This window comes from Cervus elaphus, chromosome 29 (genome assembly GCF_910594005.1).
Source record: "Cervus elaphus chromosome 29, mCerEla1.1, whole genome shotgun sequence".
NCBI lineage: Eukaryota > Metazoa > Chordata > Mammalia > Artiodactyla > Cervidae > Cervus > Cervus elaphus.
The window spans coordinates 28458898-28475170 of record NC_057843.1 but is presented as its reverse complement, the minus strand read 5'-3'; the positions used below and the strand labels follow the sequence as shown (position 1 = coordinate 28475170).

Sequence of the window (16273 nt, the reverse complement as noted above, 5' to 3'; positions counted from 1 at the left end):
TTCAGTTTCCTGAACTTTTTTTTTTATAAACTTTTTTTTTATAATAATGCATATTTATTTCTTTTTATTAAATTAATTTATTTTGATTAATGTCAGTGTATGGCAAAACCACTACAATATTGTAAAGCAATTAAACTCTCTTTCTTTATGCTCAAGGTTTTTCCCAGCTAATTTTCTTTTAACTGAGTTTATGAGGATTTTGTCATCACAGTCAAAACTGTCAGGTTTCTTCCTGCTGGTGTCAGGCTTAAAAAATAACTTCCAACCCAAAGAACACAGAATGATTTACCTTCATTTGCTTTTACTATTTAAACAATAAAATCTCCGATTTAATTTCTTTGTTGTTAAGAACCATGCAAAGCCATAAATCCTCCAACCACTGTCCCTCCACCCATTTTCCCCTGGAGCAGCATCAATACGGAGACTTGGCTGGAGCACAAGTGTTGAAGGGGGAGACAGGAGACCTCCCAGAGACCCCCGTCTGTTAGGGGGGAAGCACACTGACCGAAACCACCCACCCCGGCCAAGCACCGCAGTGACCACGTGCGTGAGTTAACTTACACAGCACGTCCTGGTAAGGAACTAACCAGCCACCACCAACTGGGAGACTTTGGGAAAAGTCAAAAGGGAACGCCGTGTGTCCTACCACCTCCCCAAATTATTCTTGGTGAAATCCATCTTGGCTGAGCAATGTGTGAGCCACCAGGCAGGACCCTGAGTCAGAACACCTGGCCAAAGACAACCCGGAAGCTAATCCTATCACCATAAAACCCGAGACTGTGAGCCAAGTGGCTGAGCAGTCCTCCTAGGTTCCCTTACCCTCCTGTTCTTCACCTGGGCGCCCCTTCCCAGTAAAATCTCTTGCTTTGTCAGCGTGTGTATCTCCTGGGACACTTCATTTCCCCGAGTGTCAGACAAGAGCTCCCTTTTGGGCCCTGGAAAGGGTTCCCCTTCCTGCAACACATCCACACCCACGTTCCCTCTGCAAAATCTCTCCCCACTGACTAAATCAATGCCTGTTAAAGAAAAAGAGCTCAACAAACATTTGTTAAACCACGCGAAGGAGGATACTCACCCTGTCCCCAGTCCAATGAGGTGGGTCTCAAGACAGGAAGATGGTCAAGGATCACTGCCACTCATGTCTCAAAAATTTCACAAAGTCTTTTATGTTTTTCTTTGAATTTTTTTAAACATTTTCTATCTTGAAGCAGTCATCCTAAGACTGCTAAGAAAATAGCCATAGCAAAATTTCTTGTACTTTGTAAGGAATTGTGGTTTTAGAAAATGTTCCCTATACAACATTGTACATTAAGTAATTGGTATAAAAATTATATTACATTTGGTTTATTCTTTGCAGTTTTACAATATGCTTTCAAACAAATTATTTCATGAGTTAAAAATATATTTAAAAATAATATTTTTACTTACACTGAATTATCTAAAAAGGCATCCTTATACTATTTTAGTAAGTTCTACTGAGAATATAGGCTCCATCCATGGAGCTGAACAATAAAATACTACCAGACAATGATAATGCTATTTCAAAATACATATGCTTTAAGTAGGCAATGACAGAATTAACTTCCTGGTATCAACTACCAAAGAATTATTTTAATCAAAGCAAACAACACACTGTTGGGAAAATTTCTTTTAAATTGGGGCCAGAAATTTTTAATGACAAAGAATCTCTTAAATCAGTAGGGAGATCTGACAGACAGAGCTTTATACACACACACACACATTTTTTTTTTAACTGCATAAAAGCAAAGTCAAGGTACCCTCACAGGAGATTTTCTTTACTGACAAAATAAATAGAAATTTTTTAAACATTTTAAAAAAACAGAAATTAAAAGCTTGTAACTGCATTGCCAAAGGGGAGACAAAAGCTATGCCTATACCCCTAAAAATGTTATTTTATCAGAACTACATGGAGCTTTAACACATTTTGAGATCATTCCCTGCTTATAGGTGATAAAAAAAAAAAAAATACTCCTTGCTGGCTTGAATACTTTCACTCTGCACAATAAAAATAAAATAGATAACACGGAAATTACTTTATATGAAAATAAAAATCACACATAAATCCCCAAATACCTCTTCAGTGTTAAGTAATTTCAGAGGCCTTTAGATTTGTTAGTGGCTAAATCTTCAGACTGTTTATTATTAAATGTGTATGATACATGACACTGAACTACTCATAATTTACAAATGTGCCTAACGCAAACATCACTCCATCTCTGAGGAGCTCTAGATACAATGTTCTACAAACATGATGGCACGAAGGGGAAGGTAGGAAGAAGAGGAAAGAGGGAGAACCAGGGAGACTGATTAATTTTCAAACCATAAACAGTGGAGAAATTTGACACATACAAAAAGCAAAACTCCCAAGTATCTGCTTTTAGAGTGTGTTATTACTTAATTTAGGTTGCTATTTTTATCAAGATGGATAAACATATCAGAAAACAAGACAGATAAAAAAATGACAGAAAGTGAACAAAGGCAGTGAAGCTCACTATATCCCCTAAGAGTCTGACAGCTCATTTCCATAAACTTCAGATGGAAATGGAGTCACCCCAGAGTTGAGAAACTGCAGTGGGGTCACTGACAATCCTGTATAGTGCTCACTATGCCCAAACAATTGGACATTACCTAATCATGCACATACTGGTTGATTAACACAACCAGCTGTAATCATCATTAAAAAGAAGGAAAAAAAAAAAAAAAACACGTCCGAAAAGATCCTTTAACTCATTCTCCTTTTGAACAATCACAGCAATATTATTGTGCCCTATACTTCCTAAGTTCTCAAAAAATGATGGCTGCATTTTTTTAACGCATTGCAAATCCTTGCAGTTTTATTCATCTACGGTTTTTGATTAGTACATCAATTCAACAAACTTATTAATTCGACAAATACATATTGAGCTTCTGCTACAGGCCAAGCACTGCGCTTGGGTACAAGATGCACCATGATAAGCAGGAAGAACAGTCCCCTCCTCATGGAACTTAAAGAGTTCAGAGAAACAGGTGGTCTGAAAATAAGCAGGAAAAAAAAAGCTACAAAATATGAGAAATGGAGTGAGAGGAACAAACAGGTTGCCAGGACAGAGGAATGAAGGAGAAGTAACCTATTCGGGTGGAGTCATTAAGCACAGTGGGAGAACAGAGCATCTGAGAGCTGAGGATGACCAGGAAGAAACTGGAGGAGTGGCAGGAAGTGCTCCAGTCAGAGACATCAAACATACAAATCTAGGGCAGCAAAGGTCTAGCTTGAAAGAGGCTTCCGGCTCAAGGCAGAGGGTGAGGGTGCGAGTTGGCCAAGTGGCGGCAGTGTGTGGGGACCTGACTTTGATCTCAAGCCTTGTAGGCTGCGGTAGACTGGGAATCTTCACCCTAACAGGCCAGCAAACTCATGCCCAGATTCTAAGCAAAAAAAAAAATGACATCATTCAATTGAATTTCTAAAAGGATCACTCTGTCCTGATTCAAATGAACCTGCTGTTAATAAATTATGAGACACTGGGGAAATTTGAACACTGACAGGATATTTGATGAATGTCGTTAATTTATTTTATGTGTGACAACAGCCTTGCAATTTTTTTTAAAAGACCTATCTTTTTACGCATACTAAAATACAGATACAGCAATGCCATAAAAGGCTTATAGATTAGATAATAGTTCTGTTTCAGTGCAACTTCCTGACCTTGATACCTGAATGGTAATTAAGTAAGAGCACAGTCTGTTTTCAGGAAGAGCATACTGAAATATTTAGAGGTAGATTACAGATGAGATAAGATAGCCTTGACTGCTATCCAAAAGTCTACAAGCAGTAAATGCTGGAGATGATGTGGAGAAAAGGGAACCCTCTTACACTGTTGGTGGGAATGCAAACTAGTACAGCCGCTATGGAGAACAGTGTGGAGATTTCTTAAAAAACTGGAAATAGAACTGCCATATGACCCAGCAATCCCACTCCTGGGCATACACACTGAGGAAACCAGATCTGAAAGAGACACGTGCACCCCAATGTTCATCGCAGCACTGTTTATAATAGCCAGGACATGGAAGCAACCTAGATGCCCATCAGCAGACGAATGGATAAGGAAGCTGTGGTACATATACACCATGGAATATTACTCAGCCATTAAAAAGAATTCATTTGAATCAGTTCTAATGAGATGGATGAAACTGGAGCCCATTATACAGAGTGAAGTAAGCTGAAAAGATAAACACCAATACAGTATACTAACACATATATATGGAATTTAAAAAGATGGTAACGATAACCCTATGTGCAAAACAGAAAAAGAGACACAGATGTACAGAACAGACTTTTAGACTCTGTGGGAGAAGGCGAGGGTGGGATGTTCTGAGAGAATAGCACTGAAACAAGTATACTATCAAGGGTGAAACAGATCACCAGCCCAGGTTGGATGCATGAGACAAGTGCTCAGGGCTGGTTCACTGGGAAAACCCAGAGGGATGGGATGGGGAGGGAGGTGGGAGGGGGGATCGGCAAGGGGAACACATGTAAATCCATGGCTGATTCATGTCAATGGAAGGCAAAAACCACTACAATATTGTAAAGTAATTAGCCTCCAACTAATAAAAATAAATGGGAGAAAAAAAAAAAAAGATTGGCCTTGAGTTAACAACTGTTGAAGGTAAATGGTGAGTACATAAGAGCTCAGTTGATCATCCTCTCTATTTTTTATATGTGTTTGAAATTTTTCATATTAAAATTTTAAATCAGGAAATGTTGGTTGCTACATGGAGAATGAATGGGATACAGTTGGGAGCGTGTAAGACTAAAGAACAAAGGAAACAAGAAAACACGTGAGGAGGACAGGGCTCTTTAAGTAATCCAGGCAAACCTGACAGTACCTCAAACTAATGTAAGAGAGAAAAGAGAGAGAAGGTGAACAGATGGGAAATATATCTGGGAGGTAGAAATCATCAGACCTGGTAGAAGGAAGTTAAAGAAAAGGGAAAAATCAAAGCTGTCCACCAGGCATCTGCTTTGAGCAAGTGAGTGCAGACCTTTACAAAGATGGAGAAGACAGGGGGAGGAAAAGGTTTCTGAGGGATGAGGGAGGCGGCTGTCAAGAGTTCAGATTGGAACACATAAATTAAGGTGTTTGTGAAATATCCAAGTGAGGGATCAAATAGGCAAGGATGGGGCCTATTTCCCATTCCAACTAATAAGATAGTGGCAGACAGAGGAATAGGCATGTCCAGAAGGTCACTGATGGAGGAGGTAAGGAAGCCAGTACTGGGAACAGAGCTTCTCTGACTTGCAGACATATCTTGGGTGTCTACCTGTGGTTGAATGATAGAGGCTCCTGAGCCTGCAGAAAGGGCAATCACAGTGATAAAGGCCCTGTTCATAAGGGTTCACAAGTCATTTTCCATTCATTTTGCCACCAACACTACCAAGTCTTCTACCTCTCCCTTGGGCCTCCTTGGTAAGATGAGACAACTGGACCAAAGGATCACTAAAAAGATTCCCTTTAAGCTAGGAAATCTTGTCACTCCTCCTTAGAGTGAAAAGGAGCATTCATACTGGATTGAACAAAAAGTTCATTTGGGTTTTTCTGTAACATCAGACAGAAAAGCCCAAACAAACTTTTTGGCCAACCCAATAGAATATACAAGCCTTAGCTTAAAATATGGATACAAACTCCCTCCCCTAGTAGCCTTATACAAAGAACTTCCTGATTTGGAAGGTCCCAATACAAAAGCAAGCCACTAAAGAAGACCTAATAGTACAAAAGAAAATTCACAGAGAAGCAATTCAGTGCAGGAAAAAGATACCTGGGGATACTACTCACTCTGGGCTTTTTAGTGAAATTTATATGTTCCTTTCTATATTCCACTGACTCTATAACAAATGATTTATGACCTGCTTGAAGGTGTTTGGGCCACACTGGTGTCCAACATTCAGACCACAAACAAGCTTGTGACTGAAATTATGAAAGTGTTGAAAAGATAAACACAGGCTTCCCATGCAGTCTATCAGCTCTCCTCCTAGGTATGTATGCCAGAGAATTGCAAACAGGTGTCCACACAACAAACTGGATACAGTTGTGCATAGCAGCGTTATTCATAACAGCCAAAAACTGGAAACAACCTGAATGTTTATCAATTTATGAATGGACAAACAAAATGTGGTATATCCACATAGTTGAGTATTATTCAGCCACATAAAAGAATGAATGAAGTACTGACACCTGCTACAACATGGATAAACTTCAAACTCTTAGACACAAAAGAACAAATAGTGAATGATCCTATTTTTTATGCAATGTCTATAGAGACAAATCTAGAAGCAGAAATTAGATTAGTGGTTGCCTAGGAGTGGGAGTAAGAAAGGCAAGTGACTCTAAAGGGGCAGAGGGTTTCTTTTCTGGATGATGAGTTTTTTTAATTAGATTATAATGATGGTTGTACATAGTGCTATAAATATAATAAACTTCAATGAATTGCAAATATAAAAGATTTCATGGGATATAAATTTTATAATACAATAGAGCTATTTTTAAAAGTTCCAGGGCAGAGAATCTCAAGAGAATTATTGTCCCCTCCTTACCTAGTACCAAGATTGAAATATTTTGGTACCTAGTACCAATATTGAAAATATTGACATATTTTCTTACTGTGTCTTCTTATTTTACTTTTCCCTTCTCTTATACAAGGTCACCTGTAAAATTCTCCACATGTTTTTTTCCTTCCTTAGTGGTATATACAATGTCAACGGCATCTTAGATCCAATAAAATACTTAAAGAGCAACCTAGGTTAAGAAAAATCAGGTGAGGTAGGGGTGGGGAGGTCCCTCCAAACCTAAGCAACACTTGGATTATCTAGGCAGGGAAGTTGGGTCAAAGAAAAGATCACAGAAAAATGAAAATAAATCTAACTCGATCTGAAGTTATACTAGTTATAATTTAACCACTACGAAGAAAATATTAACTAGATGTTTTCCAACTATCATTCACCAAACTTCAACCTGGAATAACCTTAAAACAGACCAAGCTATTGCACCATAATTAACTGATCTAAACTGACAGGGGCCAGCGGGTTGCCTAAAAAGCTTTATCTCATTCTAATTTACAATTTGTGATTCAAAAGGGAAGGTGTGAAGAAGGAGGAAGTCCCTGAGGGATGCTAGGCTACAAAATATCTTTATTTCTATTGTAACCATTTTTATCACCTGGCTAAAACCATCTGCCTCTTTCAAATTCTAGAGGTAAGAACAAATTCACCGTAGCTGCTGCACCTGCTGCAGGTGAACTCACACATCCCACCGCATTCACACTGCCTCCAGACTCAAAATACCTACGAATTCCTGCATAAGGATAAAGTCAAAATTTTAACAAGGTGCTATGGAATATAAGAGAACACTGCTGAAGATATGTTAAACTTGCATCTGTTCTAACAGTCTTGGCACACAAATTTGATGTCTCCCTGACTTCTCTAAACCATCATAATAAGAAAATCTTGATTTTCTAGTACCCAACCAGGTCCTCCAGTTAATTAGATTTTGGGGCCATTGCCCACTGTAGTTTACATGACAAAGAGGTTAAACACTACCAAGTCACTTGAGTCCAAGTAATTAGTCTACTCTCCGCACTCTCTGGAGGCCAGGATCCTGGGTGACCCAAATCTGATTATGTCCACAGGGTCCCAGGTAACCCTTGTAGCACTCGAAACTCAAAACAAATGCAAGTCGCTCCAACCTTCCAATAGGATAACAGCTCTTTGGAACCCCTGGAACATTTTATTTACTCTTCACATGCCATATTGAGGCAGGAGGTAGACAGAACCTCCCCACCCCTGCCCACTGTCAGCAACTGGAGTTCATTCCCTGTGGACAGGAACTTGAAAATATCAATATTTTTTTTATATTCTTGATATTCAATATCAATTCTTGAATGCAGGGCAATCGAGACAGAAGGCTGGGCCTACCCAGATAAGATATAAGAGGCCACATATTTCTTATTCTCAAAGTCAAGGAGACCTAGAAAGGTCCTTGGAGGTCAAATGGAGAGTGATGCCAAGGCCACCCATAGGCCTCTTCGCTGGAATCCATCTTGGTTGAGAGATGCATGCACGCATGGGAGGACCCTGAGATATACTAAATATGAACTCAGAGCAAGGCAAAGCAAAATGACTGGCCAAAGACAAGCTGGAAGAAATGCCCCATAAAAGTGACTGAAACTACCACGAGGACATGGCTCTCTCTCTCTCTCTCAAGTCTGCCCATGTGTCTATCCACACATACTGTTCTATTTCCTCCTAATAAACACTTTGTTTCACTCCTTTCCATCTCTGTGAGAATTCTTTTTATACAAAGCCAAAGGGCCAGAGCCTTGTCTGCCATAAGCTGACCTCAATCAGGCCAGAAACACAAACCTTGCTTCAAGCCACTGCAGGCTGAGGCCACCCAAAATCAATATCACAGTTAATTTATGAACAGACTTTACTTACACCCACCACTACATTGTCAGATACAGTAGTTGTCCTGGGCATGAAGAAGACCCAGCCATCAGGGCACCAAGAAGCACACACCAGCATGGAACTGTTAAATTAAGAAGCCAGAAGCTATGGCAGAGCTAACCTTCTAGCAAAATTCTATTGACCATTAAATGGGACTAAAGTATGGTTCCTCCCTAAGAGATGACATCCTATGCAAATAAGTCAGAAACTTTATAAACAATTTTAATTTTCAGAAAGGACATGTTCAATGTGCCACTGTTTTATTTTTTTTTTAATCTAATTTTCCTTCCAGTTCTAAATGTTAGAGATGTTTGTACGATCTACCAGCTGGCAAATCTAACAACTTTCCAAAATAGTTAACACAGTTGTTATCACAATTGTTACCACAAAGATCCAGAACTAGGAAAGACTACATCTGTGGTAGTGAATTAACTAAGCAGAAAAGGAAAGTAGGAGATAAGTTTTCTTTAATGGAAACACTTGAAGCCCCTCCTCATCTGTTCCCTTGTACCTTTTCATTACAAATTCAGAAGAAAATATTCACAGGAGGAAATTAATCACCAGGTTGGCAAGAGGACCACATCCTCCTACAGCGAGATTGAAGCATTGCTATCTGCACATAAAACCAAAATATGCAGTTTGATCAGCATAAGGAAAAAGAGCTCTACTGAGTTTAGCAGCTAACAGATCACAAAAGAAATGTCCTGGCATGATAAATTTAAGAGGGAATCAGAGATAAGTGTTGGGAAACCCTGAAACTAGGACAAAATAAAAGTTCACGTAAAAACCAGTTGAAGAATTTTTTACAATTAACATATATTTGTAATCAGAGAGAAAACATACAGAATACGTTAAAAGAAAAATATAGAATAACAGATTTCTTCAGTAATATATTCAATTTCAGAAAGGGTCAACACATCAGGAGAGATGGTACAGGAACATCACACTCTATGTTGTGGAATAGAGAGAAACATCCAAGAGAGCCTCCCCTGTAAATAAAACATATGTGTGCTCAGTCGATCAGTCTCCTGCATCTCCTATGTCTTCTGCAGTGGCAGGCGGACTCTGTAATACTGACCTACCTGGGAATCCGAAGTGAAAGTTAAAGTGTTACTCACTCGGTCCTGTCCAACTCTCTGCAAACCCCTGGACTGTAGCCCTCCAGATTCTTCTGTCCATGGGATTCTCCAGGCAAGAATACTGGAGTGGGTTGCCATTCCCTTTTCCAGGGGATCTTCCCGACTCAGGGATCGAACTCACGTCTCCTGCATTACGGGCAAATTCTTTATAGTCTGGGCTACCAGGGAAGCCCAAAGTACAACCTACTGACTTTCAAATGTTATCTGGAAACATTTTTAGTCATTTTGGAATCTTCTTATATATATGACACAAGTTTCTATCCTCTTAAATAGAATACACTAGATATAATACAACTTTTTCCCAATGTCTCAGAGACAGCATTATCAACATGACTTTCTCAGTGGAGATTGACAGTGACCAGGGTGGGGGAGCAGTAAAGTACTGATATTTACTGAGCACCTACTATTTGTTTATACCCATTATAACATTTAAATTGAATTTCATTTTATCTCCCCGATAAATCTGTGAGCGCATGAAGAAAGTGAGACTCAGTGAAACTGTCCCAACAGGTCCCCCAGGTAGTAAATGAAGCCGAAACTGGTCATCAAGTTCACTGTCAAGTCCAAGGGCTTGACTCTCCAGAAAGGTACATCTCAGCATGTGTACCTGAGCCAGGTAAAACCACACTGCTGTGCTTTGGAGTTCTATGACTGTACATCATACTTACTTTCTTCTTTCTCCGCCATTTTTTGCTACTATCAACAAATAACTATATCTGTTATACATAGTAATAGTATATTACTACCAACAAATATAAAACCACCCTCTCACCATACCTCCTAGAACTCCAGCAAAATTATACTAAAAAGCATAAGTCTATTCAACCTTACTTGTAAACAGACTCCAGATGGAAGTCTGTACTATAAGTAAAGGGCAAGATTTTTAGAGCATTGGCTCTAAGATCTACTTTGGCTACCCTTTTTGGAATTGGACTCTATTTCAAATAGGTAAGGTTCTCTATTAGGTGAAATGTTACTATTATTGTTGCACCAAGATGAGAGAAGTGTGTACCAAGGACATTTTGGCAACACCAAAAAGGAAACACAAAACTGTTTAAGGAACAGTCTTAGGTGTCACAAGTAATAATGCACATCAGAAACCTAAAAGAACAAGGCAAGTTCTAGAACGGATAAGTCTTTGGATTTGCTAAACTGAGCATGACTGAGCTGACAGGGAAGTTAAATTTGGAAGTAAAAAAAATACTTGCATGGCGGAGAATGGATACATGTATATATATGGCTGTGTCTCTTTAGCTGCTCACCTGAAACTATTACATTGTTAATAGGCTACACCCCAATACAAAATTACAAAAAAAAAAAAAAAAAAATGCTGGCAACAGCTGAAGACAGGCTGAAAGAGGCAATGAATGGAAAAGAAAATGTTAGATAATCAGAAAGTGAGGTAGCATTAAAAAATTATCATTTTCAAGATGAGAGAAAAAAACGTAATATATGCTTGACAGATAAAAGAAGCTAAGACATACAAATTTTCCAAGAATTTCAAATTTTCAGAGTTCACCGTGGGTTTCTGATAGTCATCAATCAAAAACATCTCTGTCACAGGAGTCATCTTTGGAGGTTATTCTCCTGAGAACCAGTCATACTAATATTGAAACATCTAAAGCAGATAGAATAGTTTTATACAAACACAAAGACACATAGATCAAAGGACCAAAACAGAAAGCCCCCAGAAACAGAGAGTTAATAGTTTAACGAGTTTATTATTTGATGGAGGAGGCATCATACATACATTTTCTTTTACTCACAGACTTAGCAAACGGTGTTGGAATAGTGTGCTGGCAATGTAGGGGTTGGCATGAGATAGGGATCTAAATTAACTTCAGTTGGGTTAAGTTCAGGGTTTTCTTTAGTTCAGCTAAAATCTTCTGCCTGCTGGGTCTATTTCTGAAAAAGGGAGTTGAAGTCACCAATAATGGTAACGAAATCATCTATTTCTCCTTGTATAATAATTCTATTTTTGCTTCATGTAGTTTGATGCTCTGTTGCTAGGTAGCTACACATCAAGAACTGTCACGCCTTCTCAGGAGATTGGCCCCTTTATCATTAGCTAATGCCTTTCTTTATTCCTGACAATTTTCCTTAAAGTCTGCTCTGTCCAAAATAAGTACAGCTATTCCTGCTTTCTGATGGTTACTGTTAGCATGGTATATTTTTTCTCAATTTACTTTTATTCTATATGTGTCTTTTATTTTAAATGGGTTTTGTTGTAAACAACATATAGTTGGACCATATTTTTTGGGCTACTCTGATAATGTCTTTTAATTGGTAAATTTAGACCACTGACATTCAAAGTGATTACTGATATAGCTGGATTAACATCTACCATGTTCATCACTATGTTTATTTCTTGCCCTCACTTTTGTTCCTATTCTTGTCTTCCACTCTTTTTCTGCCATATATTGTTTTAATTGAACATTTCATATGCTCCATTTTCTCTCCTTTCTTAGCACATCAGCTTTACTTTTTTTTTTTTTTACTTTTTTTTTTACTTCTTTTTTTTTTTTTTTGGTGGTTGCCCTAGAGTTTGCAATACACATTTACATCTAATCTAAGTCTACATTCAAATATACTGTACCACTTCACAGGTAGTGTGAGTACCTTATAATAACAAGACAACACTATCCTCCCTCCCATTCCTTGTATCACTGAGGTCATTCATCTCACTTATATGTAAGCATACACAAGCATATATATATATATATATATTTACCTTTTGTGTATATATATATATACAAACACATAGAAATATAAACATAAGTATATATAACCAAATACACTGTTGGTATTATTGTCAACAAACTGCTATCTGCTAGATCAATTAAGAATATGAAAAAGTGTTTTATTTTACTTTGACTTATTCCTTTTTTAATGTTCTTCTTTTCTTTATGTAGATCTGAGGTTCTACAAATTATTTTCCTTCTCCATATAGAAATTCTTTTCATGTTTCTCCTAAGGCAGATCTATTGGTAACAACTTGCTTTAATTTTTGTTCGCCTGAGAAAGCTTTTATTTCTCCTTTACTTTTGAAGATAATTTCTAGGTTGAATTAGAATTAGAAACAGAATTCTAGGTTGGTGGTTTTATTCTCTCAAATATTTCACTCCACTTTCTTTTGCTTGCCTGGTTTCTGATGAGAAGTTAACTCTGCTCCTCTAGAGGTAAGGTGTGTTTTTTATTTTAGGAATTTATCTTAGGAATCTATCTATAGTTTGCAGGTGATAGATATATCTAGAGGTTATTTTCTGGTATTCATCTTATTCAGTGTTCTCTTACCTTCCTGGATCTATGGTTTGCTGTCTAACATTCATTGTGGAAATTATCAAACATTATTGTTTCAAATATTCTTCTGTTCCTTTCTTTTCCTCCTAGTGTTCCCATACAAGTACAACACCTGCTGTACTTGTCCTACAGTCCTTGGATATTCTGTTCTGTTTTTATCAGTCTTTGTTCTCTTTGCTTTTCAGTTTCTGAGGATTCTATTCAGGATTATATTGCTCTAGCTTCTAGCTCAGAGGCTCTTTCCTCAGCCATGTCCAGTCTAATAAGTTCATCAAAGGCAGCTTTCATTTCTGTTAGAGTGTTTTGATCTCGAGCATTTCTTTTGGTTCTTTTTTTTATTAATTAATTTATTTATTTTACTTTACAATATTGTATTGGTTTTGCCATACATTGACTTTGACTTCCATCTTTCTGTCTACACTACCCATCTGTTTCTGCAAGCAGGCTCTCTAGTTCACCCATAGAGCCCACAGCATATTCACCATAGTTGTTTGAAATGTCTGGTTTAGATGTTTACTCTGCCTCCTCAAACTGTGTTTTTTGCCTATTGGTCTGCCTTGTAATCTTTCTTGGTGGTTAAATATGATGCACATAATAAAAGGCACTGCTGTAAATCAGCCTGTGGTCACATGGTGGTGAGGGGTCGGGGAGGGGAAACATTCTACACCCCTAAGACTAGGTCACAGTCCTTAAGGGAGCTTGTGCCTCTGGACTGGGAACTTCTCAATGTTTCTCAGTTTTTCTTCTCACGTAGATGGGACAGGATGGCCAGAGTGGGCTGGAGTTCCCAGGTCAGTTCAGTTCAGTTCACTCTGGTTAACTACTCTCCCCGAGGGTAGGCCTTGTTAAGAATAGTCAACTCCAGTATATTTCAGAATGGTTCCTTTTCTCCTTACCCTGCAGGATGCCCAAAGAGATTTTTCTCCTCTGTTTACTGTGGGAATCTGGTAGAGCTTCTAGAGGCAAATCTCACATTAGGAGGGGAGGGAGCTTCACATGAGGAGTTTCCCTGTGGTTCTTAAATCCCAGAGCAGTTCACACTAAGCCTCCACCAATTCATCCATCACAGCTGAGGTCTTCCAGTCCTGGCTTAGGCTCTGTACACCATACCCCCTGTATTTGCCCTTCGGACCCTCTAGTACTGGGGGTAGGGATCTGCCCTGTATCCTCCCCTTTCCTTTGGCTCTAAAATGAACTGAGGATTTTTCAAGTCTTTTAAGCTCTTTACTTGTTGTTAGGACAGAGTGGTGACTTCAAGCTCCTTACATGCAAAACCAGAAACCAGAAGTCAAGTTCAGAAGGTTTTTGTTTCCCTATAATTTGATTTTTTAAAAACTAGTTGGTGTTAGAAATTGTTGACAATGCCTTTCAAACCCAGAGGTAAACTCGCTGCCAGTTTAATGCAACCAGTGAAAATTCAAGGAAACACAAGTTTTAATGTGTATTGCCCATTGGTCACATCAATTACACCAGCCCGACCTGTTTTCATCTCTGAGACCTGAACCCCTTTCTGATGTGTGTCCAGTGTTCCAGTTTCTCACTGGGAACAGCAGAGCCTCCACTGTGAATTCCAGTCACCAGCCCCATAGTCAGACCCTCTGCTAACCCCTGGATTTCAGTCTACCATGCACCTCAAGCTCAGTTCCTGCCAATGCTCAGAGAAGAGCAGCAGCAGCAGAGAGGAATAAGATTTCTGGATGGCAAATAATGCACTCACCTTAAAAGTAATTTTTAAAATTACACAAGCAGATTATCTTCCAAAGAGTAAAGCATGAAAAGGGAAGGGGAGGAAAAGTAACTTTGCAGTGGCAAGACCTGACAAACACTATCTCAAGCCAAGTGATTAAGTTTAGCCTCAACAGTAGTAAGCCAGGTTGATAACTTGTACCTTTGATATAGTGTGATGAGAATGACTTTACATCTGTGGTCTACCTCCCCAAAATACATGAACTCAGTCTAATCATGAGGGGGAAAAAAAAAACAGACACATCTCAATTGAGAGATATTCCATAAAACAAATGAGTAGTCTCAAAACTGACAAGGTCATCAAAACCAAGGAAAGTCTGAGAAACTGTCACAATCATGAGTAGGCTAAAGAGACAGGACAAATAATTATAATGTGGCGTTCTGAATGAGATCCCAGAACAGAAAAAAGGATACTACATAAAAACTAAAGATATCTGAATAAAGTATGGACTTTAGCCCTAACAACACATCCATATTAGATTATTAATTGTGACAAATGTACCATTCTAATGTAAGAAATTAATCATAGGGAAAACCAGCGTGGGATATATATGTTTTTCCATACTATGTTTTTCCAAAACTATATATATGTTTTTCCATACCACACTTTCCATACTATGTTCATAATAGTTCTATAAATCTGAAACTATTGCACAGTAGCAAGGTTATTTTTTTAAATCCTAATCAAAATTAAGTTCCTTTTAATCACATATACATTCAATGACAAACACTAAAAACTTTTGGACAATAAAAAAATGTGCAACTCTAACATAAAAATAGCAATTAAGTATCTGTAGCAAATAGAACCAAAGATGAAGGTGTATATATATATATATATGTAAGTTCATAAGTATGTATGAGAAACAGTGAGAAAAAAGTTAAATAGGGAAGAGAAGACTAGAATTCATACATAAGGGAATACAATGGACTAAACAATGAGTATAAGAAAAAAAAATTGGGGTGGGAGGGGTACACCACATGGCTTGTAGGATCTCAGTTCCCCAAGCAGGGATTAACCCCAGGCCATGGTAGTGAAGGCCTGGAATCCTAACCATTAGGCCACGAGAGAACTCCCAGAAAAAAAAAATTTTAACAAAACAATTAGGTATCACTAAAGTAGCAAAGGGCTTCCCTGATGGCTCAATCGGTAAAGAGCCTGCAATGCAAGAGACCCAGGTTCCATCCCTGGGTCAGGATGTTCCTATGGAGAAGGTAATGGCTTCCCACGCCAATATTATTGCCTGGAGAATTCCATGGACAGAGGATGCTGGTGGGCCACAGTCCACAGGGTCGCAAAGAGTCAGACACTACTGAGCAATTAACACTTTTCACTTTTTAAGCAGCAAAATGGTTTCAAATAATACCTAGGGATGATGATGCTACATGTACACATTGTTCATACCTAAAATAAGATAAAATTCAAAAGATAAAATTCTTTTGAAAGTGCTGTGGACTGAATTCAGTTCAGTCGCTCAACCATGTCCAACTCTTTGCGACCCCATGGACTACAGCACGTCAGGCTTCCCTGTCTATCATCACTAACTCCTGAAGCTTGCTGAAACTCATGTCCATCGAGTCGGTGATATCATCC

The 16273-nt window shown here is 38.5% G+C and overlaps 1 protein-coding gene across 1 annotated transcript in view; it reads right to left on the bottom strand.

The window, feature by feature from the left end:
• Window positions 1–16273, bottom strand: part of TTC39B (tetratricopeptide repeat domain 39B) — a 141119-nt gene that overhangs the window by 80854 nt on the left and 43992 nt on the right. The gene's annotated exons all lie outside the window — the stretch shown is intronic.